At 46.6% G+C, this 27,872-nt stretch overlaps 1 protein-coding gene across 3 annotated transcripts in view; it reads right to left on the reverse strand.

Moving 5' to 3' along the window:
* LOC110261288 (zinc finger protein 836-like) overlaps positions 1-27,872 on the reverse strand; it is an 89,439-nt gene that overhangs the window by 57,263 nt on the left and 4,304 nt on the right. The window contains exon 1 of one of the 3 annotated variants that reach the window (XM_021097254.1): positions 8,714-8,775. The exons of 1 other annotated variant lie outside the window; for it this stretch is intronic. The gene's annotated coding sequence lies outside the window, so the exon portion shown is untranslated. Of the gene's footprint in view, positions 1-4,352; positions 4,443-8,713; positions 8,776-27,872 lie in introns of those variants that run through there. One more of the 3 variants, XM_021097255.1, reaches the window with a different exon arrangement.

Below are 27,872 nucleotides of genomic sequence, written 5' to 3' on the forward strand. Positions count from 1 at the left end.
GACCATGCATCCCTATGTTTATAGCATCACTAGTTGCAATAGTTAAGACATGGAAATAATCTAAATGCCCATAAACAGATGAATGGATAAAGAAGATGTGGTGTACATACATACAATGGAATATTACTCAGCCATAAAAAAGAATAAAATAATGCCATTTGCAGCAACATGGATGGACCTACACTTATCACACTAAGCAAAACAAGTCAGAAGAAGAAAGACACTTCCCATAGTATATCACTTACATGTGGACTCTAAACTGTAACACAAATCAACTTATCTAAGAACCAGAAATAGACTCATGGACATAGAGAACAGACTTGTGGTTGCCAAGGGGGAAGAGGTATGGGGAAAGGAAGGATTGAGACTTTAAGATTAGCAGATAAAAACTAGTATATATAGGATAGATAAATTATAAGTTCCTCCGGTGTGGCACAGGGAACCATATTCAACATCCTGTGATAAACCATCATAGAGAATAATATGAAGGAGTTGCCAATCTGGCTCAGCAGTAACAAACTGGACCAGGATCCATGAGGACATGGAGGATACATGAGGATGGGGGTTCGATCCCTGGCCTAGCTCAGTGGGTTAAGGATCTGGTGTTGCCGTGAGCTGTGGTGTAGGCTTGGATCCCGCGTTGCTGTGGCTCTGGCATAGGCCAGTGGCTACAGCTCTGGTTCGACCCCTAGCCTGGGAACCTCCACATGCCGTGGATGCGGCCCAAGATATGGCAAAAAGACAAAAAAAAAAAAAAGGAAGTCTACACTGCTAAATACCTACCACAAAAAAGAGAGAACACAAATCAGAAATATATTTATCACGACGAGAAAGCAGAAACAGAAAAAAGGGAACAGAAATTTAGTAGAAAGAGCGAGAGAAGAAAGATTAGATGAGAGAGAAATGAAATAGAATGTAGAAAAACATACCCGTGGCATGTGGAAGTTCCTGAGCCAGGGGTTAAACCTGAGCCACTGCAGTGATAATGCCAGATCCTTAGCCCATAATGCCACAAGAGAACTCCCAGAATTGGTGTTTTAAAAACATTAAATGGACAAACTAATAGCTAGACTGGAAAAGAAAAAACAAGATTCAAATAGCTAAAAACATATAGGAGAATTGAATCAATATTGTGTGATAATCTACATGGGATCTGAAAAAGAATGCATGTGAGTATATGTATTAGTGAAACACTACTGTGCAGCAGAAATTATCACAATATTGTAAATCAACCAAGCTTCAAGAAAACTTGAAAATATGAAAAAAAATACAAGAGATTGCAACTGATGTCACAAAAAATGTGTTTTTTTTTTAAATGCTTATAAGGGAGTACCACGAACAATAATGTTGACACGTTACATAAACTAGAAGATACAAGTAAATTCAGACAAATGTCAAACCTGGTAAGGCCTAATCATTAGAAAATTAAAAAACTCTCCTAGTTATAACTGGGAGATTCAAGCCAAAATCAAAAACCCCAAACAAGGGAAAACCTAGGACAAGAGAGCATCACTACCAAATGCTACCAAACATTTACAGAAGAATTACCTCAAATCCTGCTAAAAATCTTCTGAAGAGTCTCAGAGGGAACACTGGCAAACTCTGTCTATGGATCCTGTGTGACTTTGATACCAAAGTCAGAAAAAGACACAAGAAGAAAACTACAAAACCAACAACCCCCATGCATACTGATGCAAAATTTTTTTCTATTCTTTCTTTTTTTTTTTTTTTTTTTTTTTTTTGGTCTTTTTAGGACCCCAGGCTAGGGGTCCAATCGTAGCTACAGCTGCCAGCCAATGCCACAGCTACAGCAACACAGGATCTGAGCCGAGTCTGTGATCTACACCACAGCTCAGGGCAACACCAGGTCCTTAACCCACTGAGCAAGACCAAGGATCAAACTCACGTTCTCATGGATACTAGTTGGGTTCGTTAACCACTGAGCCACCACAGGAACTCCCTGATACAAAATTCTTTTAAAAAACTCTATGAGGAGTTCCCGTCATGGCACAGTGAAAACGAATCCGACTAGGAATCATGAGGTTGTGGGTTCGAACCCTGGCCTCACTCAGTGGGTTAAGGATCCGGCATTGCCACGAGCTGTGGTGTAGGCTGCAGAAACAGCTCGGATCACATGTTGCTGTGGCTGTGGCGTAGGCTGGCAGCTGTAGCTTTGATTTGATCCCTAGCCTGGGAACCTCCACATGCTGCAGGAGCAGCCCTAGAAACCAAAAAAAAACAAAAACAAAACTCTATAAAACAAAACTCAACAGCACACTAAAATTTGTTCAAATTATGACCAAATACATTTTATTTCTTTAAAGCAAGGATGGCTAAATGCACAAACATTTATTAATGTGACACAGCACATTAATAAAGGAAAAAAACTCACAAATGATTGGGAGTTCCCATCATGGCTCAGCGATAATGAACCCGACTAGTAACCACGAGAATGTGGGTTTGATCCCTGGCCTCGCTCACTGGGTTAAGGATTCAGCATTGCTGTAGCTGTGGAACTTCCATATGCTGCAGGTGTGGCATAAAAATAAACAAAACAAAAAAACAAATCTAGGAGTTCCTGTCGAGGCGTGGTGGTTAATGAATCCGACTAGGAACCATGAGGTTGCAGGTTCAATCCTTAACCGCCGGGTTAAGGATCCGGCGTTGCCATGAGCTGTGGTGTAGGTTGCAGACATGGCTCGAGATCCCACATTGCTGTGGCTGCGGTGTAGGCCGGCAGCTACAGCTCTGATTAGACCCCTAGCCCTGGAAGCTCCATATGCTGCCGGAGTGGCCCTAGAAAAGACCAAAAAAAACCCAAAAAAAACAACAACCAAAAAACCCCAAAAAACAAAAAAAAACATATCTAGAGCACTGAGACAGATATTTAGAAATAAATTAATGAAGATGGAAGGCTTGTATATTGCTTACTATAAAATTTGTTACATCTAAGGAGATACAAACAGAAAGATCCAGTATTCATGCACTGGAAGACTTAATATTCTTGAAATGATCACAGTTCTAAAACTGTTCTATAGATACAATGGAATACCATCAAACTTTCAATGGCAATTTTTGCGGTAATAACAAAAAACATGCTTTGCTATAATAAAAAAATATATATGATTAAAAAAACACGCTTAGAAAAGGACCCGAAATAACAAAAAATACTTTTGAAATAGAAGGAAGATGGACAAGGACCTTTTTATTATTTATTTATTTATTTATTTATTTTTGTCTTTTTGCCATTTCTTGGGCCACTTCCGCGGCATATGGAGGTTCCCAGGCTAGGGGTCAAATCGGAGCTGTAGCTGCCGGCCTACGCCAGAGCCACAGCAACGTGGGATCCGAGCCATGTCTGCAACCTACACCCCAGCTCATGGCAACGCCGGATCCTTAACCCACTAAGCAAGGGCAGGGATCGAACCCGAAACCTCATGGTTCCTAGTTGGATTTGTTAGCCACTGAGCCACAACGGGAACTCAGAGGAGGACCTTTTTAAATACCAAAACCCACTACATACAAAGTAGTCAGGAGAGTTGGTAGGGGCAAGAACACAGACACATAAAGCAATGGAACAGAACAGAATGCTCACAAATAATCCTTTGCATGTACCTAAAATGGACTCACAAGGGTGCTAAGATTACACGACAAAGGACAGTCTCAGGAACAAAAGGTGCTGGGAAACTGGGTGCGGACCAGCAAAAGGATAAAGCTTGACCCTTACTGCATCAAAGGGAAAAACTTCTGTCTCAAAGGTAGCAATCAACAGAGTGGAAAACATCTCCTGAGGAATGGAGGTGATGAAAGTGACTTCAAGTATCTCCAAGTATCAGAGAAGTTTGTTGATATCATAGCTTAAAACAAATGATGGAATAAAACACCCTCTAATACTGCTATCTCTTTCTGAACTTTGCATTCCACTTCCAATCATTAAGCTTCTGAAATGATTTCTCTTCTAGTGTATTATAAAAAAAAAATCAGAACAAATTTCTCATTACTGGTCAGTTTCCCAGAATTTACCAAGTATTATGCATATTAATATCTAACTTCAGGAATAGGGATTTACAGAGAGGCAGACAGTGCATCCAGATGACCCCCTTAAGCAATGCTTGCAGCCCAATAGCACAGACACCCCATCCCCAGTCCATGGGTGCAAAGCCCCACCAATTTGATTTTCAGTGGGACCTCAGAGGAGATGGAATCTAAGGGGACATGACAGTCCCTGAGGGAAGAGGAGGTAAGGGTGTCAGTGTCAGGCAGGATACTTCAGAGTCAGACAAGATTAGCAAGTCCAAAGAAGGGCATCTCCGGAAATTCAGACTGAGAATCAACTGAGACTATGACTTTACCTGAGAAACAGCCATTCCTGACTCCTTGTCTTTCCTCTTCTTCCTCTTAAGATCTTCTCTCTTAGACAACAGGATTCTTTAGAAGTCAATCTTAAAAGTCAAAATCATGCTGTTCAATGCTTAGGATCCACACGCCTCCTTCTGGTGCCACAACTACACACACAGGGGAGAGCTCACCATGTGGAAGAGACAGGCCTCTGCTGCCCACGGTCCCAGGAGGGACTCAGGACAGGAAACTCCCACAAAGACCAAGAGGGGAGATTTCCCCACACTTTCTTCTCATCTCGCTCCCCTCCTGGTGAGGCCCTCATGCACACTGCAGCCGTGGGCACCTCAGCTGGACCCCACAATGCCCTGCAGAGCAGAGCCCCCTCGCCCTCAGCCCAGATCCCAGCCCTCAGAATTGGGAGGACGCAGAGCCTTGCTGCTCAAGGATGGATCCGGATTGGAATCCCCTGGGGCACCTTAAATATTATTAATGTTGGGCTCCACCCAGACTATTTGAAGGCAAATCTCTGGTCAGGGGGTATAAAACAAGTATAAGAAGATGAATTTTTCGAACCAACGTGAAGTCTGGGTTAGCACCACCTAGAGGAGGTAAATCCAACACAACATCCAAATTCCTTTTCTTTTTGAGCTCTACCGAAGCAACGAATACAAATGCTGTACCTATAGCTGTACGATGAGATTACCTGGCAGACACACACCCTGTGTAATAACTATCATAAAAAACACAGGCGAAGATTCCCAAGGACCCACTAGACCCAAGGTACCATATTTTCATTTACAGCAACTCCAGCCCAAACACTGTCATCTCCCAAACCTAAGTAAAGACGAATGGCTCCAATGATGCGCATGCCACAGTCAGACCACAACCTCTCTTTTGCTCCAAACTCCCACTTTTGCATCTTTCTAAGGGCACCTGAAACGCTCTTCACTTGCACAACAAGAGGCTCAAAAATTCCAAAGGTAATCCACAAAAATCTGAGATTTTCCTTATACTACTTTAAGGGTTGCATGACGATTCTCCCTTTGTCAAAAGACAGTCTTATAGAGAAGATTCTGTGGGGCACCCTAGAGAAGCATTGCCTCAGGACCAACCATGTCACCCATCCTCCTATACCCAGAGCCCAGAGCACCCTATGGGCACAGCTCAGGTCATATCTCTAACAACCCTGGAGGAAAACACTTCTTTCTAAATCCACTGCCTTCATTCCCACTTACACGTGACCATGACTTACCCAATGCGATCAATGCATGCAATCCAGTCCCAGTATGTACGTCCCAGGGAACCTGAACTAGGATTCGATGGCAATTGTTCATGCAGTGAGGCCCATAAAAACCCATAAACCCACCTCAAGGTGTCCCAGCCAGAATTAAAGACATCCCTTTCCAATATGTCCCAACATCCCTTGATCCCATAAGAGCCAGGTGCACGCAACATTCAATCTGCTCACCCTGATGCCCACACTTGCTGCCCTACCCCTCCTGCGGACCCCTCCAGGCTCCCCTCCACTCCTCCATTTTTCTACGTCTCCTCCATGTGCTCATGGGCAAACGGGGACAAAACGCACAAGGACCTCTCAGCTAAGCCATCCCAACAGGAAAGCACAGAAGCGGCCACCCAGAGGACACTGGGCATTCAGTGGAAAGATCAAGAAGCTGCCTCTCCTGGGAAAACATACCAGCACCTGGGGTCATTATGGAGTCCAGTTACAAAGGCATTTGAGCTCAGTCTCAAAGACAGATGGTTCTCAAGTTTCTTGTCTCCTGTTCTCCCCAAGCACAGGTAATAAAAAGACACCCTAGTTCTTTGAGGGGAGCCTCCTTCACGCCTCCCCGAGGTTCCAGACTTCTGCCCTCCCTTAGCACAGCGAAATCACCATCCCTCACTGTGAGCAGATGAATGGCTGGAAGGCAAAGCTCCCGTCCAAGGAAGGAACTGGTCCCTGGGTGTGCACAGCCTGGAACCCCTGGGGCTACATCAGAGCAGTGACACAGCACACGACTCATGGGGACACTTCAGCACACTGCAGGGGGATGCCATTTGTACAGGACTTCTTAGGCCTCCCTACATCTTTATGCTCTTAAGTAATTAAGTACAGAAGGAAAAGAAAAGTTAGAGGGCAAGGATCTAGAAGAAGTGTGAGAATCATCCTCCATACCTACCCTGGTGCCCTGGTCTCCCACAAGGAGTACTCAGCCCAGTGGACAATCCTAGTCGCAAAACCAGCCCCAGATGAGGTGCTGCAGCCACCCTGGGAAGAGGACGAACCCTTTGTCCTTCAATGGAAGTGAAACAGGAAAGACTAAAAAGAATCAGTGGAGGGATTTCCCATCGTGGCGCAGGGGAAACGAATCCAACTAGGAACCATGAGGTTTCGGGTTCGATCCCTGGCCTCGCTCAGTGGGTTAAGGATCCGGCATTGCCGTCAGCTGTGGTATAGATCGCAGACGTGGCTCGGATCTGGTGTTTCTGTGGCTGTGGCATAGGCCGGCAGCTACAGCTCCGATTGGACCCCTAGCCTGGGAACCTCCCTATGCCGCAGGTGCGGCCCTACAAAAGACAAAAAGACAAAAAATAATCAGTGGAGAAGTGCATTTTTGCTGAGGGTGACTGATGGAGAGGTAATTAACCCTGGTGAACTTGACGGAGAGAAGGGAAGACACCTCTGAGATAAGGTGAGTGTGCCAGGGCAGAGCGAACCCTGAGAACAGGGTCAGCTCCCAGGATGGGGCTGGAGACATGGGCAGGGCCCTGAGGATGACACAGGGCTGTGTAGCCACAGGCAGAAGTTGGGATTTGGTACTGAGGACAAAGAAGAGCCAGGGGAAGTCTAAGGGCCGGGACTGACAGAAACTCTCTTCAAATTCAAACTTTATGCAGAGAAATACATCTCTGGTCATTTTTACTCTGAGCCTATGTTATCGCCTCCATTCTAGCATTTGTTTTTCTTACGCATTCTAAGAGGACTGGGACCCATTTAAAATTCTTTTTATTTTTAAATTTTTTCTTATTAGGGCTGCATTTGCAGCATATGGAAGTTCCTGGGCTAGGGGCTGCATCAGAGTCACAGCCGCTGACCTACCCACTGTCACAGCAACACTGGATCCGAGCTGCTGGATCCTTAACCCACAGATCGAGGCCAGAGATCGAACCTGCATCCTCAAAGACACTCTGTTGGGTTCTTAACCCGCTGAGCCATAAAGTGAACTCCAAAAATTCTAAATACACCTGCACACTCTCTCCAAAAAGAACTGCCACACACCAACACCACAGCAGGAACTCCTACATGTTTACTTTCAATTAGATTTTTCTATCTGCGTGCTTCTTTCTCTGCCTCCATCATTTTGTTCCCCTCTACTCTCCTGCTGTTTGTTCTTTCCCCTATTTCTTTCTTTCTTTCTTTCTTTTTTTTTTAGGGTCACATCTGCGGCATATGGAAGTTCCCAGGCTAGGGATTGAATCCGAGCTACAGCATCTGGCCTACACCACAGCAACGCCAGATCCAAGCAGGGTCTGCAACCGACACCACAGCTCATGTCAATTGCTGGATCCTTACAGGCCAGGGATCAAACCCGCACCCTCATGGGTACTAGTCGGGTTACCACTGAGCCACACCAGGAACTCCTGTCCTCTCCCCTACTGCCCTCACACCTGTCCCGCCTCACTCTGCAACTTGTTTCCCCTCTTGTTGCTCTTCCCCCCTCCCCTGGCAACATTTCGAATTGTCCTAAATATCCGTATATTTCTGCATCCTTATTCCCTGTCTCGGCTTCCTCTCTGATACCCAGGTTACAGCCCTTTCACCTCTGTTACCATCCCGTTTGATTCACGCTCTGGCACCTCCAAGTGGCTATACTTCCAGTCTGTTCTCTAACCCTGCTCTTCTAGTCACTAAGGGAGTCCGGAAGGACCCGCCGGAGGGGCCGCGAGGACAGAGGGGCTGCAGGGCGGGTGTCTCCGGAGAGGGGGGGCTCCCGAATCCCAGGACCAGGGCGAGGACGCGGCCTCTCTGGGAGCCGGGCGGCCGGCGCTGCCTCCAGGGGCGGGGGCGAGGTGGGGGCGCGGACCCAACTCCCGGAAGAGGACTTTACAAGGATTCGGGGCGGGACTCAGGGAAGGGTTTAAAGCAGGAAAACGGAGCCAAAGGCCGTGTCTACGTGGAATGAAGGCCGAAAAGCTCCCGCAGGGACCAGTCTCAGCGATTTCAAACCCGAAGGAATAGGCGCCCGCCGGTAACAGCAACGGCTGGATCCACCTGGGGCGGAGGGCTAGGTGTTGGCATTCCTGGAGTGCCCGGAGGTTGGCGTAAGGGAGACTGCGAAACACAGATCTTGACCAGAAAAAACAAATTTACCTCTGCAGGGCGACCTCGCCGCCACGCTTTCCTTCTCTGGTCGCCCAGCGGGGCGGGGCGGGGGCGGGACGAGACGTCCGTGGGCGGGGCCTGGGCGGGGCGCTAGTGCGAGGGGCGGGGCGCGAAGCCAGGCGGGCGCGGGAAGGGCGGGAGGGCGCGGCAGGGAACACGGAGGCCACTTTTGTCAAAAACTGAGATGTCTCCTCTCAACAACTTACAAATGGGTTTTCGTTTGTCAACAGGTTGCTTTAACGTCACGCTAATGAGGCTGAAGCAACTCAGAGTTCTGGAAACTTAGGTCTCCAAATAGTAGGTAGGGGTTCGTGACTGCAGCCAGGTACATTTCCTGCAATTAGAATTAATTTAAGCGAGGTCCCTCGTGGCGCAGTGGAAACGAATCCGACTAGGAAGTATGAGGTGGCGGGTTCGATCCCTGGCCTTGCTCAGTGGTTTAAGGATCTAGCGTTGCCATGACCTGTGGTGTAGGTCGCAGACAGGGCTCGGGCCTGGTGGTGCTGTGGCTGTGGCGTAGGCCAGCGGCAACAGCTCTGGTTAGACCCCTAGCCTGGGAACCTCCATATGCCGAGGATGAGGCCCTAAAAAGACAAAATACAAATAAAAATTAATTAATTAATTAATTTAAGCAGGGAGTTCCCATCGTGGCGCAGCAGAAACGTATTCCACTAGGAGCCATGAAGTTGGGGGTTCTTTCCCTGGCCTTGCGCAGTAAGTCAAAGATCCAGCATTGCAGTGAGCTGTGGTCGCAGATGCGGCTCAGATCCAGAGTTGCTATGGCTCTGTCACAGGCTGGCAGCTGTAGCTCTGTTTCCATCAACCTCCATGTGCCGCGAATGCGGCCCTAAAAAGCAAAAAAAAAAAAAAAAAAAAAAAAAGAATTAAAGCAGGAGTAGAATTCTCACTGTAGCTCTGCGGGTTAAGAACCCAGCTAGTATACACGTCGATTCCATCCCGGATTTCACACAGCGGTTTAAGGATCCAACGTTGCCACCATCTGTGGGTAGATTGCAGACGCAGCTCGGATCTGGCGTTGCTGTGATTGTGGCATAGACCAGAAGCTACAACTCCAATTCGACCCCTAGCCTGGGAATTTCCATATGCCAGAGGTGCGGCCCTAAAAGGAAAAAAAAAAAAATTAAGCAGTAGTTCTTAATATGTAAGAACTTATATATATACACATTTTTTTTTCTTTTTGTCTTTTTGCCTTTTCCAAGGCCGCTCCCGCGACATATGGAGGTTCCCAGGTTAGGGGTCCAATCGGAGCTGCATCCGAGCTGCAGCCGCCGGCCTACGCCAGAGCCACAGCAACGCAGGATCCCAGTCGCGTCTGCAACCTACACCACAGCTCACGGCAACGCCGGATCCTTGACCCACTGAGCAAGGGCAGGGATCGAAGCAAGGGCAGGGATCGAACCGGCAACCTCATGGTTCCTAGTCGGATTCGTTAACCACTGCGCCACGACAGGAACTCCTGAACTTGTTTATATATTACAAATCACAATGAGAATTACAAAACTCTCTCTGCATAGTGCTTCATAGTGAAACTCTAAAGAAGAGACGTTCTGTTTCTGTTATTTATTTATTCAGTGGGGAAGCCAAACTCAGGAGGCTGCTCATTTCCAGAGAAATCAGAGACAAGACCTAGGATCTGAGACCAGAGACTAGAGGACTAAGGCAAGGGATGATTTAGGTCACTAACCCTTACTATCAAAAGAGCAATACACCAGAGTTCCCTTTGCGGCTCAGCGAGGTTAAGGATCCAGGTAGCTGCAGCACAGGTCACAGATGCAGCTCGGATCTGGTGTTGCCGAGGCTCCAGCACTGCCTCAGCTCCCATAGACCTCTGGCCCGGGGAACTTACATATGCGGGTTTCGCCGAAAAAGAGAAAAAAAAAATACAATTTTTAAATTGTATTCTTCTTTTTTCTTTTGTGGGTAAATTTTCAAATTTGTTTTTGCTTGTTTTTAGCTCTTAAAACTACCTTTCTCCCCGAGTTTCATAGAGTAATACTTGAGCTATAGCATTGTATTTCTTAGGGTGTACTGCATTTGTCTAACTTACACATCTTCTGAAATGATTACCACAGTAAACTAGCACCCATCATCTCATACAAATAAAAAGCAAAACAGAGAAATATTTTATTCCTTTCACAAGAATGCATTCTTTCTTTTTTTTGCTGTTTAGGGCCATACCAGCAGCATATGGAGGTTCCCAAGCTAGGGATCGAACTGGAGCTACAGCTGCTGGCCTACACCACAGCCACAGCAACGCAGGATCTGAACCGAGTCTGTGACCTACATGACAGCTCAAGGCAACGCCGGATCCCCAACCCACTGAGCAGGCCAGGGATCGAACCCGCATCCTCATGGATCCTAGTCGGGTTCGTTAACCACTGAGCCACAAAGGGACCTCCCAAGAATGAATTAGTCTTTAAAGTACTTATTCTAGTCTACATTTAATAATTACCTTCACATATCTCTGAGAAAAACTTGTTTATGGCACAGCATACCTAAGTCAAACACAACTAAATATGATGCAACTATAACTAGAACATTTACTTTTCTTTTAAAATTGTAACAGATTTTAGTTTTGATTCTGTTTCTGAACATTGTTATGCCTGGATAAGAAAGCCTGTAAAGTGTATAATATTCAGAAGAAATTCAGATTTATTTTTATCTAAAGAATAATTAATTTTACAATATGTTCAGGTCATTTAATGGGGAGGTATATTCTCTTGAAGAGGAACCCTAAAGAAATTAAAATTAGATCATCAATTAAGCAAAAACTTCATTTCAACCCTGAATATATTTATGGAAATATTTGTCAGATAACATCTGCTACAAAGTATGTTTTCTTATATCCCTACATGAAAAAGCTTTCAACCACAGAGAAATGCCAATTCATTGAACTATGATTATTATATAGGGAAATAACTTAATTACAATATTTTCAGGTAAACAAATAACCTGCAAATATTCAGATTTATGAACAAATCATTTGAGGAAATACTTTGAATCACAGACCAAATTTGGTTAGTTGTTTGGTTTTTTTTCAAATGTGTAATCTCAAAGTCCCCACCACCCAAACAAGAAATCTCCCAGAACAAAGGTGACCATGAGAAGCTGGTTAAACGACTCCATAGTGTGATGGTTTCAGCATATATTTGGCCTAGAAGATCCCGTTGTGGCTCAGTGGTAACAAACCCGACTTGAATCCATGAGGTCAAGGGTTCGATCCCTGGCCTCACTCAGTGGGTCTTAACTCCAGCATTGCCATGAGCTGTAGTGTAGGCTGGCAGCTATGGCTCTGATTCGACCCCTCGCCTGGGAACTTCCATGTGTTGCAAGGTGCAGCCCTAAAAAGAGAAAAGAAAAAAAAGAAGCATATATTTGGTGTAGGCAATTGGCTGGCAGGGATCTTGATCTGATTCTAACCTTTCTCTTGACAAAATGTCCTATGCATTTGCAACATGGATGGACCTAGAAACTATCATGCTAAGTGAAGTTAGCCAGACAATGAGACACCAACATCAAATGCTTTCACTGACGTGTGGAATCTGAAGAAAGGACAGACGGAACTTCTTTGCAGAACAGATGCTGACTCACAGATACTGAAAACCTTATGGTCTCCGGAGGAGACAGTTTGGGGGGTGGGGAGATGCGCCTGGGCTGTGGGATGGAAATCCTGTGAAATTGGATTGTGATGATCATTATACAACTACAGATGTGATAAATTCATTTGAGTAATAAAAAAAAATGGAAAAAATAAAATAAATGTATCTCAAAAAAAAAAAAAAGTGTCCTATACAACAGCCCACAGAGTGACAGTGAAATTAAGTTCCTGATAGGACTCCCCAAACTGCCCACGTGATAACCATTCACCCCTGCCATCCAAGGCTTTCCCCTGGTTCTTCTTCAGATGAGACACTCTTCCAAAAATGAAGCTTACCAGTTCCTGTTCTTTTTGGTTTGAACTGACACATCCAGCCTAAACCCAAGAACCCAAACCACTCCATCCATGGACTCTAACGAAGGTAACTGCCTCAGGTCAAGCCCCCTGCTCTCCGCCTGCACCCGGGCTTGAATTCTTACACAGGCCCTCCAGGCGGCTGGTAGCTCCTCCAGGATCTACCAGCAATAAATATTTCTATTTCACTTTCCCTTGCCGTCCTTTGTTGACCTGTTGCTCAGCATTCGACATCGAGTGCTCTAATTAACAAATGTTAATTACAAAATGTCACAAGAGGATTTCCCAACTAGTATGCACAAGGATTCTAGTTCGATCGCTGGCCTTGCTCAGTGGGTGAAGGATCTGGGGTTGCCATAAGCTGTGGTGTAGGTTGCAGATGCAGCTCACATCTGGTGTGGCTGTGGCTGTGTCTGTGGTGTAGGCCGGTACCTGCAGCTCCAGTTCGACCCCTAGCCTGAGAACTTCCATATGCTGCAAGTGTGGCCCTAAAAAAAAAGCCACAAGAGTGATATAAGACAATTCTATCAAGTATATGAAGAATTAACAGTAATTCTACACATATTTTTTAACGAAATTTCACCATACTTCCCAAATCAATTTATGAGGCCAGGATTACAACAATACAAAACTAGACAAAGGTATTCGAAAAAAAGAAGCAAAAATTCTAGGTGATTTCACGCAGTCATTGTCCTGGGAGTTGCAACTTTATATAAGTTTGCTGTGGCTGAACCAAGAATGAAGACACATGCAAATTTCTCCAGAAATTATGATTCCATAAAAGATTTTGAGGTGGAGTTCCTGTCGTGGCACAGTAGTCAACGAATCCGACTAGGAACCATGAGATTGTGGGTTCGATCCCTGCCCTTGCTCAGTGGGTTAAGGATCTGGCGTTGCCATGAGCTGTGGTGTAGGTTGCAGACGCGGCTCGGATCCCGCGTTGCTGTGGCTCTGGCGTAGGCCGGTGGCTACAGCTCCAATTCAACCCCTAGCCTGGGAACCTCCATATGCCGCGGAAGCGGCCCAAGAAATGGCAAAAAAGACAAAAAAAAAAAAAAAAGATTTTTGAGGAGATGAGGAAGGCTGGTATCGTTCAGGATGCAGTGAATCTGGAAAGGAAAGAATTTCTCTGGGTTGAGGTCCATGGCGGTTTCTCATTTACCTGTGATCCTGAGCTATGAAACTATGAATTGTGAATTCCTGGGCTAAGTTTCTCTTGTGGATAAACAATTAACAAACACCATGGGGGGAGAAAAAGAGAAAGAAATCAACCTCAGAAAGAACCATGAACCAGTGGAAGGTATTTGAAAGATATAAGTGTATCTTTGTAAATCCCAATCAATGTAATCCACAGTTAAGCTGAAGAAGAAAAAGCAGAGGGTCCTGTCCACTGATGCAGACGGAGCATTTCACAAAATTCAGCCACCACATATGATAACACTGCACAAAACTACGAAGTCAGGAAACCTCACTCAACTCAATAAAGAACACCTGTTAAACAAAACAAAACAAAACCTTACAACACACATCATGCATAGCAGTGAAAGACTGGATGCTTTTCCCCAAAGAGCTGGAACAAGGAAACAATGTCCACTCTCATCACTGTTATTAACACTGTATTAGAAGTTCTAGCCAATAAAATTAGGGAAAAGAGAAAAAATAAAGACAAAGAGAAGAAAAGATAAAACAATGTCTCCCATTTTCTTTGTTTTCTTTTAATTAATCAATTTTTTGGGCTGCACCCACGGCACATGGAAGTTGCTGGGCCAGCAATGGAACCCATACCACAGCTCCAACAAGCCACAGCAGTGACATCAAATCCTTAACCCACTGTGCCGCCAGGGAGCTCCTCCATTTGCAGGTGACGTTACGGGGGCGGCAGGGTGAATAATGCACCCTCCCCCCAGTACTGTCCCTGTCCTCATATCCATGACATGTTGAGCGCTACTTTATTTATTTTCTTACTTTTATTGTTGTTATGGGATATGCAAGTTCCTGGACCAAGGACTGAAACCAAACCAGAGCTGTAACCTATGCTGCAGTGGCAGCAATGCTGGACCCTTAACTGCTGAGCCACCATGGGAGCTCTGTGGAGTGCTACTTTAAATGTCAAAGAACACACTGGTCAGAATGGCGATCGACAAAAAGAACACAGGTGAAGGAGTTCCCGTTGTGGCGCAGTGGTTAATGAATCCGACTAGGAACCATGAGGTTGCAGGTTCGATCCCTGCCCTTGCCAAGTGGGTTGGGGATCTGGCGTTGCCTCAAGCTGTGGTGTAGGTTGTAGACGCAGCTTGGATCCTAAGTTGCTGTTGCTCTGGTGTCGGCCAGCGGCTACAGCTCCGATTCAACCCCTAGACTGGGAACCTCCATATGCCGCAGGAGTGGCCCTAGAAAAGGCAAAAGACAAAAAAAAAAAAAAAAAAAACAAAAAAACAAAAAAAAAAACACAAAAAAACACATATGAAAGGCTGTCTATGTTCCCACTGTGGCTCAGCGGGTTAAGAACCAGACCTAGTGTCAGTGAGGATGTGGGTTTGATCCCCGGCCTCACTCAGTGTGTTAAGGATCCAGCATTGCCAACAGCTGGGGTGTAGGTCACATATGTGGCTTGGATCCGTGGCTGTGGTGTAGGCCAGCAACTGCAGCTCTGATTCAACCCCTAACCCAGGAACTTCCATATGCCACAGGTGTGGCCATAAAAAGAAAAATAATAATAATAATAATAAAATGTTGGTGACAATGTGAATAAAAGGGGACCTTCTTACACCCTTGGTGGGAATGTATATTGGTATAGACACTATGGAAAACAGTATGGAAGTTTCTCAAAAAATTAAAAATAGAACTATTTGGCAAAAAGACAAAAAAAATAGAACTGCCATATGATCCAATCATTCTACTCCTGGGCATATATATCCAAAAAAACACAAAAACACTAATTTGAAAAGATTCATGCCATGGAGTTCCCGTCGTGGCTCAGTGGTTAATGAACTGACTAGGAACCATGAGGTTGCGGGGGTTCGATTCCTGGCCTTGCTCAGTGGGTTAAGGATCCGGTGTTGCCGTGAGCTGTGGTGTAGGTTGCAGACGCGGCTCGGATCCTGCGTTGCTGTGGTTGTGGTGTAGGCTGGCGGCTACAGCTCCGATTAGACCCTTAGCCTGGGAACCTCCATATGCCATGGGAGTGGCCCAAGAAATGGCAAAAAGACAAAAAAAAAAAAAAAAGATTCATACCAGCAAAGATTCATGAACCCCAATGTTCATGGTGCACCTGCGGCATATGGAGGTTCCCAGCCTAAGGGTTGAATCAGAGTTACAGCTGCCAGCCTACACCACAGCTACAGCAACACCAGATCCTTAACCCACTGAGCGAGGCCAGGGATTGAATGGACATCCTCATGGATCCTAGTGGGGTTTGTTAACCACTGACCCACGAAAGGAACTCCTTCAATAATCCTTTTAAAAGGCACCATGTAATAGCTTCCACTGTAGAGCAACAGGATGGGGCAGCCTCTCTGGAGCGCTGGGACACAGGTTTAATCCCTGGTCCCACACAGCGGTTTAAGGATCTGGCATTGCGGCAGCGGTGACACAGGTCAAAATTGTGGCTCGGATCTGATCCCAGGCCGAGGAATTCCACCTGCCACAAGATGGCCAAAAAAAGACAAAAAAACAAAGACGTGACTGGCCTCTCCCAAGACATGCGCAGAGACACACATCAAGCAGTGTCACGCTAATGAAAACCTTGTCATCTGAGGCTTAGTTCTCATTAATTCCCTTTCAGGCCTCAGAGGAACGTAAAAACTCACATAGGGTCCAACAGAGCCTCCACGAAACTCGTAATGACCCACTCACCCGGCTATCAAATACCAGAAAACATCAAGTCTACTAAATCATACCAGAGGGGAAAAAACCTTTTTTTTCGTTGTTTGTTTTTTTTTAGGGCCCCACCCGTGGCATAGGGAGGTTCCCAGGCTAGGGGTCGAATCAGAGCTGCAGCTGCCAGCCTATGCTGCAGTCAGAGCAATGCAGGATCCGAGCCATGTCTGTGACCTACACCACAGCTCACGGCAAAACTAGATCCTTAATCCACTGATCGAGGCCAGGGATTGCACCCTCGTCCTCATGGATACTAGTTAGATTTGTTTCTGCTGTGCCACAAGGGGAACTCCAAAAATTACTTTTGGAGACACTCAAGGAACCACTAGACACAAAACATACTTCCATTCACAGCGACCACAGATCAAATGGTGTCATCTCCAAAAACCACATAGGCTACTGGCTACAGCTCCGATTTGACCTCTAGCTTGGGAACCTCCATATGCCTCAGGTTCGGGCCTAAGAAGCAAAAAACAAACAAACCAACCAAACACCTACATTAAAAAAAAAGTATCCAGTGACACACATGCCACAGCGAGACCCCAACATCTCCCAAGCAAACACTCTAAATTCTCTTTCGTATCTTTCTTAGTGTATCTGAAACTATATGTGCAACACAAAATACTAAAAAATAACAACGGTAACCCCAAAAGTGATCTCTGAAATTTTCCATACATTATTCTAAAAATATCACAATGATTTCCTTTTTTATATTTTCCCCCCAGGGAAGGATTTATTACTTGCAGCAAGTAAGGAGAACCCCAGAGATCTTTCCCAAAGTAGTGTCTTGCCAGGATGAAACTTGATCTCTCAAAGACCCGACAAAGTCACTTCCTGAGTGAAGCACCCTCTAGCTCCATCCCCTCCTGCGCCCAAAGATGCCTGCGGGCTCGGCTCAGGCCACACATCTAACTTTGGAGGAAAATGCTTGTCTTTGCCTCAATCCACTGCCTTCCCTCTTCCTTGGGTGTGACCGTGAAATATCCGAATAAACCAGTGCATGGCAACCTCAGTGTCAGCAGCTCGGTTCTGGGGAACCTGAGCTAAGACACTTTGGAACCTCAGACCACACGAGGCCCCCCCAACTACCCATCAACTCAGTTCCAGGTGCTCCAGCCAGAACGGAGACACCCTTTCTACCAGTTCCACACGTCCTGGAGCCCATAAGGGACAAGTGCCACCGCAGCGACTGGGCTCACTGCAATGGCCCACTTGCTGTCATGCCCCTCAGCAGACCCCTGCAGGTGCCCCTCGCTTTCAGCCGCACTGCATTCTGGTAGAAGATCTTCACAACTGCCAGAGGCGCCAACACAAAGCACGCTCAGGACCACAACCCTTGCTCATGTTACAAGGATGCCATCAGAAGGGCCCATCGCACTTTAAATCCCAAGGTCACAGATAGATACTGTTCCAGATAATGACAGTGTGTTAAACAAATGCACACCACCTCATATGGGGTTCCCACTGCGGCTCAGTGGTAACGAACCCAGCAAATATCCATGAGGCTGCTCTGAGCTTAGGTTCTGGTCTCCGTTCTAGTATTTCGGTTTTTCTTTTCCACTGTGGGAGGTCTGGGACCCATTTCAAATTCTAAATGCACCTGCACATTCTCCAAAGTTGCCACATAACAGACACAGACCCAATGGGGCCAAACATTTCAGGGATCGTGTTGCTCAGACTCGGAGTTTCTAGGCTAGTCTCTCATCTGCATGTTACACGTGGTCACCCTTGAAGCCCGGAAGGGGACACTTATGAGGACGTCTGTGTCCGTGAAGAGAATCAGGTGGAGCTGAATTCTGAGCAGGTCGCCGGAAGGGCCAGGGGACAGTCTGTCCTTATCACCAGTCCCTCTTCAAACACAGGGGAGCATCCTTTATGCGACTGAGCAAAGAGAACCTGTTCCTTCAAGATCTGAACACACGGATGCCAAGCATTGAATTCTTCTCTTCCTGAAGATCACAGTGAAATAACTCAAAAATAGAGAATTACAAAAAATATAGCCACTGGTACAGAAAACACTGCAAGGGGTCACATTAGAAATAAGCTCTGAGGGAGTTCCCACTGCGGCTCCAGGGAAATGAATCAGATCAGCAACCATGAGGATGCAGATTTGATCCCTGGCCCTGCTCAGTGGGTTAAGGATCAGGTGTTGCTGTGAGCTGTGGTGTAGATGGTAGATGCAGCTTGGATTCCGAGTGGCTGTGCCTGTGGTATGGGCTGGCAGCTGTAGCTCCGATTCAACCCCTAGCTTGGGAACTTCCATATGCTGAGGGTGTGGCCCTAAAAAGCAAAAAAAAAAAAAAAAAAAAAAAAAAAGAGCTCTGAGCTTATTTCATCATGCATAGAAGGGCTCTGTTGGAGGAGGTTCCAAGTCAATCCAGCCCACCCATTATCACCTGCAGTCAAGACAGACAGGAGGGTCACATCACCTCACAGCTCACTGTTTTAGCAGAACACAGAAAACAGGAGTTCCCGGTGTGGCGCAGTGGAAAAGGACCTGACAAGGAACGATGAGGTTGCAAGTTTGATCCCTGGCCTCAGTCAGTGGGTTAAGGATCTGGCATTGCTATGAGCTGTGGTGTAGGCCACAGTTGCGGCTCAGATCCTGTGCTGTAGGCCAGCAGCAGTAGCTCCGATTAGACCCCTAGCCTGGGAAGCTCCATATGCTGCAGGTGTTGCCCTAAAAACAAACAAACAAACAAACAAACAAAACCAGAAAATAGAGAAACCTGAATGTAAGACTAATGGGTAGGAGTTTCTACTGTGGCTCAGAAGGTTAAGAACCCGACTAGAATCCATGAGGATATGGGTTCCTGGCCTCACTCAGTGGGTTAAGGATCTGGCATTGCTGCAAGCTGTGGCACAGGTCACAGATGTGGCTTGTATCCTGCCTTGTTGTGGCTGTGGCCAAAGCCAGCAGCTGCAGCCCAGATTTGATACCAAGCCCAGGAACTGCCCATGCCGCAGGTGAAGCCCCCCTCGCCCCCAAAAAAGAAAGACTGATGGGTAAAACTAGGTTTTGACTGTTTATATAACATTAAGAGGACAAAGGAGGGGCAGGCCTCAAGGAAATTATGAAACATCATAAAAAAATAATAATTCTGGTAACAAAGTTTTAGAGAATTGACAATATATCGTATTTAGAAAAATGGCTCAATTTTAAAAGACCACCAAAGTTTATTGCAGGAGATAATAATTACTGATCGAGAAGTAGAAATGGAATGAACTAAAATGTACTCGAAGCCACAAAAAGAATTACAGGTAAAGAAATGACAACGGAAAATAAACCCATCACAAAAAATCAAGACTTTTTTTTTGTCTTTTTAGGGCCACACCCTTGGCATATGGATGATCCCAGGTTAGGGTCGAATGGGGAGCTGTAACTGCCGGCCTACACCGAGTCTGCAACCTACACCACAGCTCACAGCAACGTGGGATCCTTAACCCACTGAGCGAGGCCAGGAATTGAACCTGCATCCTCATGGATATTAGTCAGATTCGTTTCCACTCAGTCACAACAGGAACTCAAAAAACCAAGACTTTTAATGTTCCTTTTAAAAGCCATGTAGTTGGAGTTCCTGTTGTGGCGCAGTGGTTAACGAATCCGACTAGGAACCATGAGGTTTCGGGTTCGGTCCCTGGCCTTGCTCAGTGGGTTAAGGATCCATCGTTGCTGTGAGCTGTGGCGTAGGTCGCAGACCCGGCTCAGATCTGGCGTTGCTGTGGCTCTGGTGTAGGCCGGTGGCTACAGCTCCAATTAGACCCCTGGCCTGGGAACCTCCATGTGCCGCGGGAGCGGCCCTATAAAAGGCAAAAAGAAAAAAAAAAAAAAAGCCATATAGTCACAGAGTCAGTCGTTTCTGGCCCCACTTCTCTCCCCTGTCCCCCGCTCCATGTCAGGAAAAGGGAAGGGGGGTGGTGACACAAGTGAGTGAATCAACAACCCCCACTCCCCGCCCAGGCTTAACAGGGTGGACAAATGTAAGTTACTGTATCCTAGAAACAATTACAAAATGCACAAGCTTTGTGGACAGCTTTGCAATTCGCATCCTCACCCACATAACCTAAACAAAATGTAAATGTACCAGGTTCTAAATCCACAAGTCATACATCACAACTTAATCCGAACAACTCACCACCCATCCCCTCTGGCTTCCCCTCTACCTGCACTGTGTTTGCATCTTTCTATTTATCTCCTGCTTCTTTCTCTTCCTCTTTTCGCTCCCCTCTGCTCTCCTGCTGTCCCTGCCCTCCTATTTCTCCCCCCACGCGGGACCTGCGCCACTCTGCAACTCGATCTCCTTCCCGATGCCAGCTCTCCCCGACCGTCCCGGCTGCCCTAAATCTCCAAGTGTTTCTGCCCCTTTCTTCCCCCATCTCTGCTCGCTCTTTGCCCTGCGGGTTGCGCCCCTTCCATCCCTGTTCTGCTCCCTCGCCCTCTCCTAGCCCCTCAGATGCTCCCTTCCCGCTCTCTCTTCCTCTGGTCTTCTGGTCACCCTCTTTCTCTCCCGGCACCGGGACGCTCGGAAAGCCCCGGTTCCGACCCTGTGAAGTGACCCCCCGCTGTTAACCCACTCCCACCGCTGATTCAGGGCCCCTCTCCCTACGCTGCTCTCCAATCCCTGGCAATCCATCTTCTTCATTTACTTTTCTCTTTTATTCACCTGCTATTTTCAAGGCTTTCTTTCATTTCACGGACTCTTCACAGGTTCCTCAGCCAGCCCCCAGGTCTCCATTGGTTCTCTCTCGTTCTTTCCTCAGATTTTCTATTATTCAGCCGCTCTGTCTATGCTTCCCCTGATCCCTGGCCCACGAATTTACAGGGATGGCAACTGAATTTACAGGGATGGCCCGCCTACAGGAAAAGACCATTTTCCATCCGGGGGAATTTGGGACATCAGAGCACCGGGTGTCACCACCGGGGAAGGGCTGACTGCGCAAGGGAGGCCTTCGGGGCAGAAGGACCGGCCTGAGGGGACGCGCGGACAGAGGGGCTGCAGGGAGGGTGTCTCAGGCGAGGGCTGGAGACAAGGGGGGGCGCGGACCCTCCTCGTGGAAGAGGACTTTACACGGCGGGGCGGAGGTGCGACAGGCTTTAAGCAGGAACGTGCCTCTCAAGGTGTCCTCTGCGTGGACCAAAGTCAGAAAGAAGCCAAAGGCAGGGTCTGGCCGCAGAGCGATTTCAAAGGAAACCATACCCGACCGGAACGGCGACGTCGGTTATGACCCCGGGCAGAGGGCCGTGTGGGGACGGAAGGTCCACGGCCTATGCCAAGCCTCTGAGGACCGAGTAAAAGGGACCGTGCAGCACAAACGTACACTATGAGGAGGAACATGCGCCCCGCATCGGCACCTACGCGGCACGCGGGGAACAGAGGGCTTCCTCGGCCGAGGCCCGCGCGGACTTTGAGGCGGGGCCTGGGCGGGCCTAGGGGCGGGGCCATGCCGGTGAGGGGCGGGGCCGAGCCGGCGAGGGGCGGGTCGAGTCGCGCCGGCCCAAGGGGGCGAGGGGCGAGGAGCGAGGGGGGCTGCCCCGAATCTTGAAGTTACACCCTTTCGGTTACTGTTCGGAACCATTGCGAGTGAAAAGGGACACTTGCGGGGACCACTGATGTCGAAAACGAGGATGTTTCCGCAGAGCAATCTGAGAATGGTTTCAATAAAAAGCTACTTTGCCACCAGGTGGCCGACTGCCCAGCTCCTGAGGCTGGACAGCCGGGGAATGTGGGTGTCTAAGGGGTTGCTGTGGGGCGGTTTCCTGCAGGTCGAATTAAAGTCGCTTAAGAAACAGAAAGAGGACTTGTTCCTTTACTACAAATTAGATTGACAGCTACAAAATTCTCCCTGTGTAGAACAGGCCATTTCATGGGACACCCTACCAAACAGCTTTCCCTTCCATTTCTCATTCAGCAAGGAAGCCAAACTCAACTCTCGAGATTCCAGAGGCTCAGGGACAAAACCTGGGGTCTGGGACTTGAGGACTAAGGCATGTGATCATTTCTATCACAAACCATTTCTTTCTTTCTTTTTTGTCTTTTTAGGGCCGCACCCCGAGGACGTTTCCAGGTTAGCGGTGGAATCGGAGCTGCAGATGCCAGCCTAGGCCACGGCAACGCTGGATCCTTAACCTACAGAGCAGGGCCAGGGATCCAACCCGCGACCTTGTGAATACTAGTTATTTCTTACGGCTGAGCCACAACGGAACTCCCACTAAGCATTTCTTCCTTTCTTCTTTTTGTCTTTTTAGGGCCGCACCCCAACATATGGAAGTTCCCAGGCTAGGGCTCAAATTGGAACTGTAGCTGCTGGCCTATGCCAGAGTCACAGCCACGCCAGATCGGAGCTGCGCCTGCGACCTTACACCACAGCTCACGGCATGGCAGGTTCCTTGACTCGCAGGAGGGAGGCCAGGGTCTTCATGGATGCTAGTCATATTCGTTTGCACTGAGCCACTAAGGGAACTCCCAACTAACCATTTCTTTAAAAAAAAAAATGCAATACATTTGTTTAAAATTGCTATAAATTGAATTTTCTTTTTGTTAGTATTTTATTTTTGAATTTTATTGGCATATAGCCAACTTACAATGTTAGTTTCAGGTGTACAGCAAACTGAATAAGTTATACATATATACATTCTTTTTCAGATTCTTATCCCACATAGGTTGTTACAGAATATTGAATAGATTTTCCTATGATATGGTAGGTCCATGTTACTTATCTATATTTTATATAGAGTAGTGTGTATACGTTACTGCCCAACTCCTAATTTATCCCTCCCTGCAGCATTACCCCTTTGGTAACTTAGGTTTGATTTTGAAATCTGTGAGTCTGTTGCCATTTTGTAAATAAATGAGTTATTTCGTACCATTTTTCATTAGATTCCACATACAAGTGATATCATATGATATTTGTCTTTCTCTCTCTGACATACTTAGAATGAAAATCTCTAGGTCCATCTGTATTGCTGAAAATGACATTTCATTATTTGCATGGCTGAGTAATATTCCATTGTATATATGAACCACATCTGCTTTATCCATTCCTCTGTGGATGGACATTTAGGTTGCTTCCACTTTGTGGCTATTGTAAATAGTGCTGCAATGAACAGAGGGGTACATACACATCTCTTTTCGAATTAAGGTTTTCTCTGGATACATGCCCGGGAGTGGGAATGTTGGATCATATGGTAGTTTTATATTTAGTATTTGAAGGCACCTCCGTACCGTTTTCCATAGTGGTTGTACCAATTTACATTCCACCTATAGTGTAGGACAGTTCCCTTGTCTCCACACCCTCTCCAGCATTTACTGTTTGTAGACTTTTTGGTGATGGCCTTCTGACTGATGTGAACTGTTATTTGCCTTTTTTTTTTTTAAGCTTTTTAAGACCACAACCTTGCATATGGAGGTTCCCAGGTTCAGGGTCGAATCGGACCTACCACTGCTGGCCTACGCTACAGCCACAGCAATGCAGGATCCTAGTTGCATCCAAGACTCACACCACAGCTCAGGGCAACGCCAGATACTTGACCCACTGAGCAAGGCCAGGGATCGAACCCGCATCCTCACCGATCCTAGTTAGGTTTGTTAACTGCTGAGCGATGAAGGGAACTCCTGTTATTTGCCTTTTTTAAAACCACAATTCCCCCTTCCCCTGCCAGTTTTATTGAGATGTGCTGATATATATCATTGTATAGGGTGAAGTTACACAGCATGATATTCTGATTTACATATATTTTAAAAGTTACTGAAAGAAATTTGGTAAGTATCCATCATCTCATATTGACATGATAAAAAAGAAAAGGAAATAACAGGAAAAAAATTATTTTTTATAAGAACTGCATTAGGAGTTCCCACTGTCGCATGACAGGTTAAGGACCTGACACTCTCACATGGTGGCACAGGGTCAGTCCCTGGCCCGCTGAAGTGTTTTAAAAGAATCTGGTATTGCCACAGCTGTGGCCTAGATCACAGCGGCAGCTCAGATTTGAGCCCTGGCCTGGGACCATTTACATGCCTCAGGTACGGCCATTAAAAAAAAAAAACAACAACTGCATTATTCTTTTTTTTTTTTTTTTTTTTTTTTTTGTCTTTTCTGGGGCTGCTCCCGCGGCATATGGAGGTTCCCAGGCTAGGGGTCTAAACGGAGCTGTAGCTGCTAGCCTACGCCAGAGCCACAGCAACACATCTGAGCCATGTCTGCAACCTACACCACAGCTCACGGCAATGCCGGATCCTTAACCCACTGAGCGAGGCCAGGGATTGAATCCACAACCTCATGGTTCCTAGTCGGATTCATTAACCACTGCACCACAACATGAACTCCAACAACTGCATTATTCTTTAAAATACTTGGCCTAGTCCACATTCGAGGGAATTACCTTTAACTATTTTCCAGAAAAACATGTCTATGAAATTATACTTGAGTATACAATAGCTAAACATAATGTAATTTCAACATGACTGTATGTTCACTAGAAGGGCAATTACAACTTTTCACTTTTTATTTTCAAATTCCAATATATTTTAAATATTCGCTTTGTTTTCTATTTTGGAAAGCTGTACCAAGCATGGATAACAGAGCCTGTAAAATATAAGCCCTCAGAAGACACTGGGATTTATTTCCATCTGAAGAATAAATAAATTGCCATATTTCTACAGGGATTTAGTAAGGAGGTATATTCTCTTTAACATGAACCCTAAGGAAAGTAAAACTAGATTATCAGCTAAGTGTTCCTTGGTAGCCTAGCAGTTAAGGATTCAGAGTTGTTACTGCTATGGCTCTGGTTCAATACTTGGTCTGGGAACTTCCAAATACTGTGGGTGAAGCCAAAAAAAAAAAAATTTTTTTTGTTTTGTCTTTTTGCCTTTTCTGGGGCTGCTCCCGCGGCATATGGAGGTTCCCAGGCTAGGGGTCCAATTGGAGCTGTAGCCACCGGCCTACGCCAGAGCCACAGCAACGCGGGATCCGAGCCACATCTGCAACCTACACCACAGCTCACGGCAAGGCCAGATCCTTAACCCACTGGGCAAGGCCAGGGATCGAACCCGCAACCTCATGGTTCCAGTCAGATTCGTTAACCACTGCGCCACGAAGGGAACTCCCAAAAAATTTTTTAAAAGAGTAAGCCTTCAGTGTTGTGTGAAAGAGTGCAAACCCCCTTCACGATGCTTGACTACTGACAGCTTTAGGCTGCAGGACAGCCTCTTCCTATTCCGCCTACGAGGGCAAACTGATAAAACACCCGGAGGACTCGCTCCATCGATACAAGCTAGAAGTGCAAAGTTCAATCCTTACCAAGGAATCTTAACTCACCAAGCCAGTCACCACCGCCTGTTCTCTCAAACCATTTGCTGAACCCCTTGGAAGTCTCCACCTTTCCCTCAGAAAGCTGAATTATATAACAAACCTTCTCCTAACACTTGAATATTAGTATCAGCCTCAATAACCCTATCCCAGTGAATGGCCACAAGTGCAACCAGGAACAACAAGATGTCTTAAGGGTAAACAGGTGAAATTTCTAGTTTATCAAACAAAAATGTTCACACTGGGAGTTTGTGCCATGGTTCAGCAGGTTAAGAACCCCACTAGTATCCACGAGGATGCAGGTTCGGTCCCTGGTGCCTCTCGGTGGGTTAAGGATCCAACGTGGCCATGAGATGTGGTGTGTAGGTCGTAGATGTGGCTTGGATCCAGTGGTGCTGTGGCTGTGGTGTAGGTTGCAGATGCGGCTCGGATCTGGTGTTGCTGTGGCTCTGGTGCAGGCCAGTAGCTATAGCTCCGATTAGATCCCTGGACTGGGAACTTCCATATGCTGTGGGTGTCACCCTAAAATAACTAACTAACTAACTAACTAACTAACTAAATAAATAAATAAATAAATAAAAATTTTTAAAAATTACACAGTCGCAAGGTGGAGTACCTCTGTAATGCAATGGAATGCTCAAAAATAAGAAAGGTGACCCAACTTAGGTAATTGCTAAGATTTTCCCTACATTACTCTAAGGTTTGAATGATTCCTGCCCTTCCACAACAGCCAGCACAAGACACCTTGTGGAGTGGATCCTGTGGGGGCACTCTCCAGACGCGCGGGCACAGGACAAAGGCTTCCATCCTCTTCGACCCAGAGCTCCCTGTGGGCACAGCTGAGGCCAAAGCTCTAACAGCACTGGAGGAAAATGTTTCTCTCTTTCAACACTCACCGCCTTCATTTCACCTCAGGGGAGACCCAATATAACCAATACATGCCAACTTCCATCTCAGCATCTACGTGCCAGGGAAACTGAGCTGGGAACCCACAGCGCCTGAAATCACGCAATGAAGCCCACAGTTACCCATCAACTCTGGACACGGGTCAAGGTGCTGCAGCCAGGGTTAAGACACCCCTTTCCAATACTTCCCCACACTCCTTGATCCCACAGGTACAGATGCACACATCCTTCGCCGAGCACACCTGCTGCCACATCCCTCCCACAGACACCTGCAGGCTCCCCTCCACTGTCCCACATGCAAACACAAGGAAACAGGTCACGTGCACAAAGACCCCTCAGCAGAGGCACTGCAACAAGACTACACACAAGCTGCCGCCCAAAGGACAGTGGGCATTTGGTCTGAAGGTCAAGAAGTCGGTTCTCCTGAAACAAACTCATGGACACGGAGAGCAGACGTGTGGTTGCCAAGGGCGAGGGGGAGTTGGCAGATGCAAACCCTTGCCTTCGGAGTGGATAAGCAATGAGATCCTGTTGTGTAGCACAGCGAACTATATCCAGTCACTTGAGCTGGAACACGATGGAGGCTAACGAGAGGAAAAGGATGTGTATATATGTGCGTGTATATATATATACACATGTATGTATGACTGGTTCACTTTGCTGTACAACAGAAATTGACAGAACACTGTAAATCGACTGTAATTAAAAAAAAAAAAAAAACTTAAAAAAAAAAGACGTTGGTTCTCCTGGGAAAACTTGCCAGCAACTGGGGAAGGCATGGCGTCGGGTTACAAAGGCATTTGAGGGCAATGAGCTAGTTACAGAGATCGGGGCCTCACGTTTCTCTTCTCCTGTTCCCCCCACTCGCATCTAATTGGAAAATACGCTCCCTGTTTAGGGCAGTTTCTTTCAAGCCCCCTTAGGTTCTGGGGCTTCTGTCACCCGTAAAACAGTGACGTCACCATCCCCAATGGAGCAGATGGACGGCTGGAAGGCAAAGCTCCTGTCCAAGGAGGGAACTGGTCCCTGGATGTGCACAGCCGGGAAGCCCTGGGGCTACAGCAGAGCAGTGACACAGCAGATG

Source organism: Sus scrofa, chromosome 6 (genome assembly GCF_000003025.6).
Source record: "Sus scrofa isolate TJ Tabasco breed Duroc chromosome 6, Sscrofa11.1, whole genome shotgun sequence".
Classification (NCBI taxonomy): Eukaryota; Metazoa; Chordata; class Mammalia; order Artiodactyla; family Suidae; genus Sus; species Sus scrofa.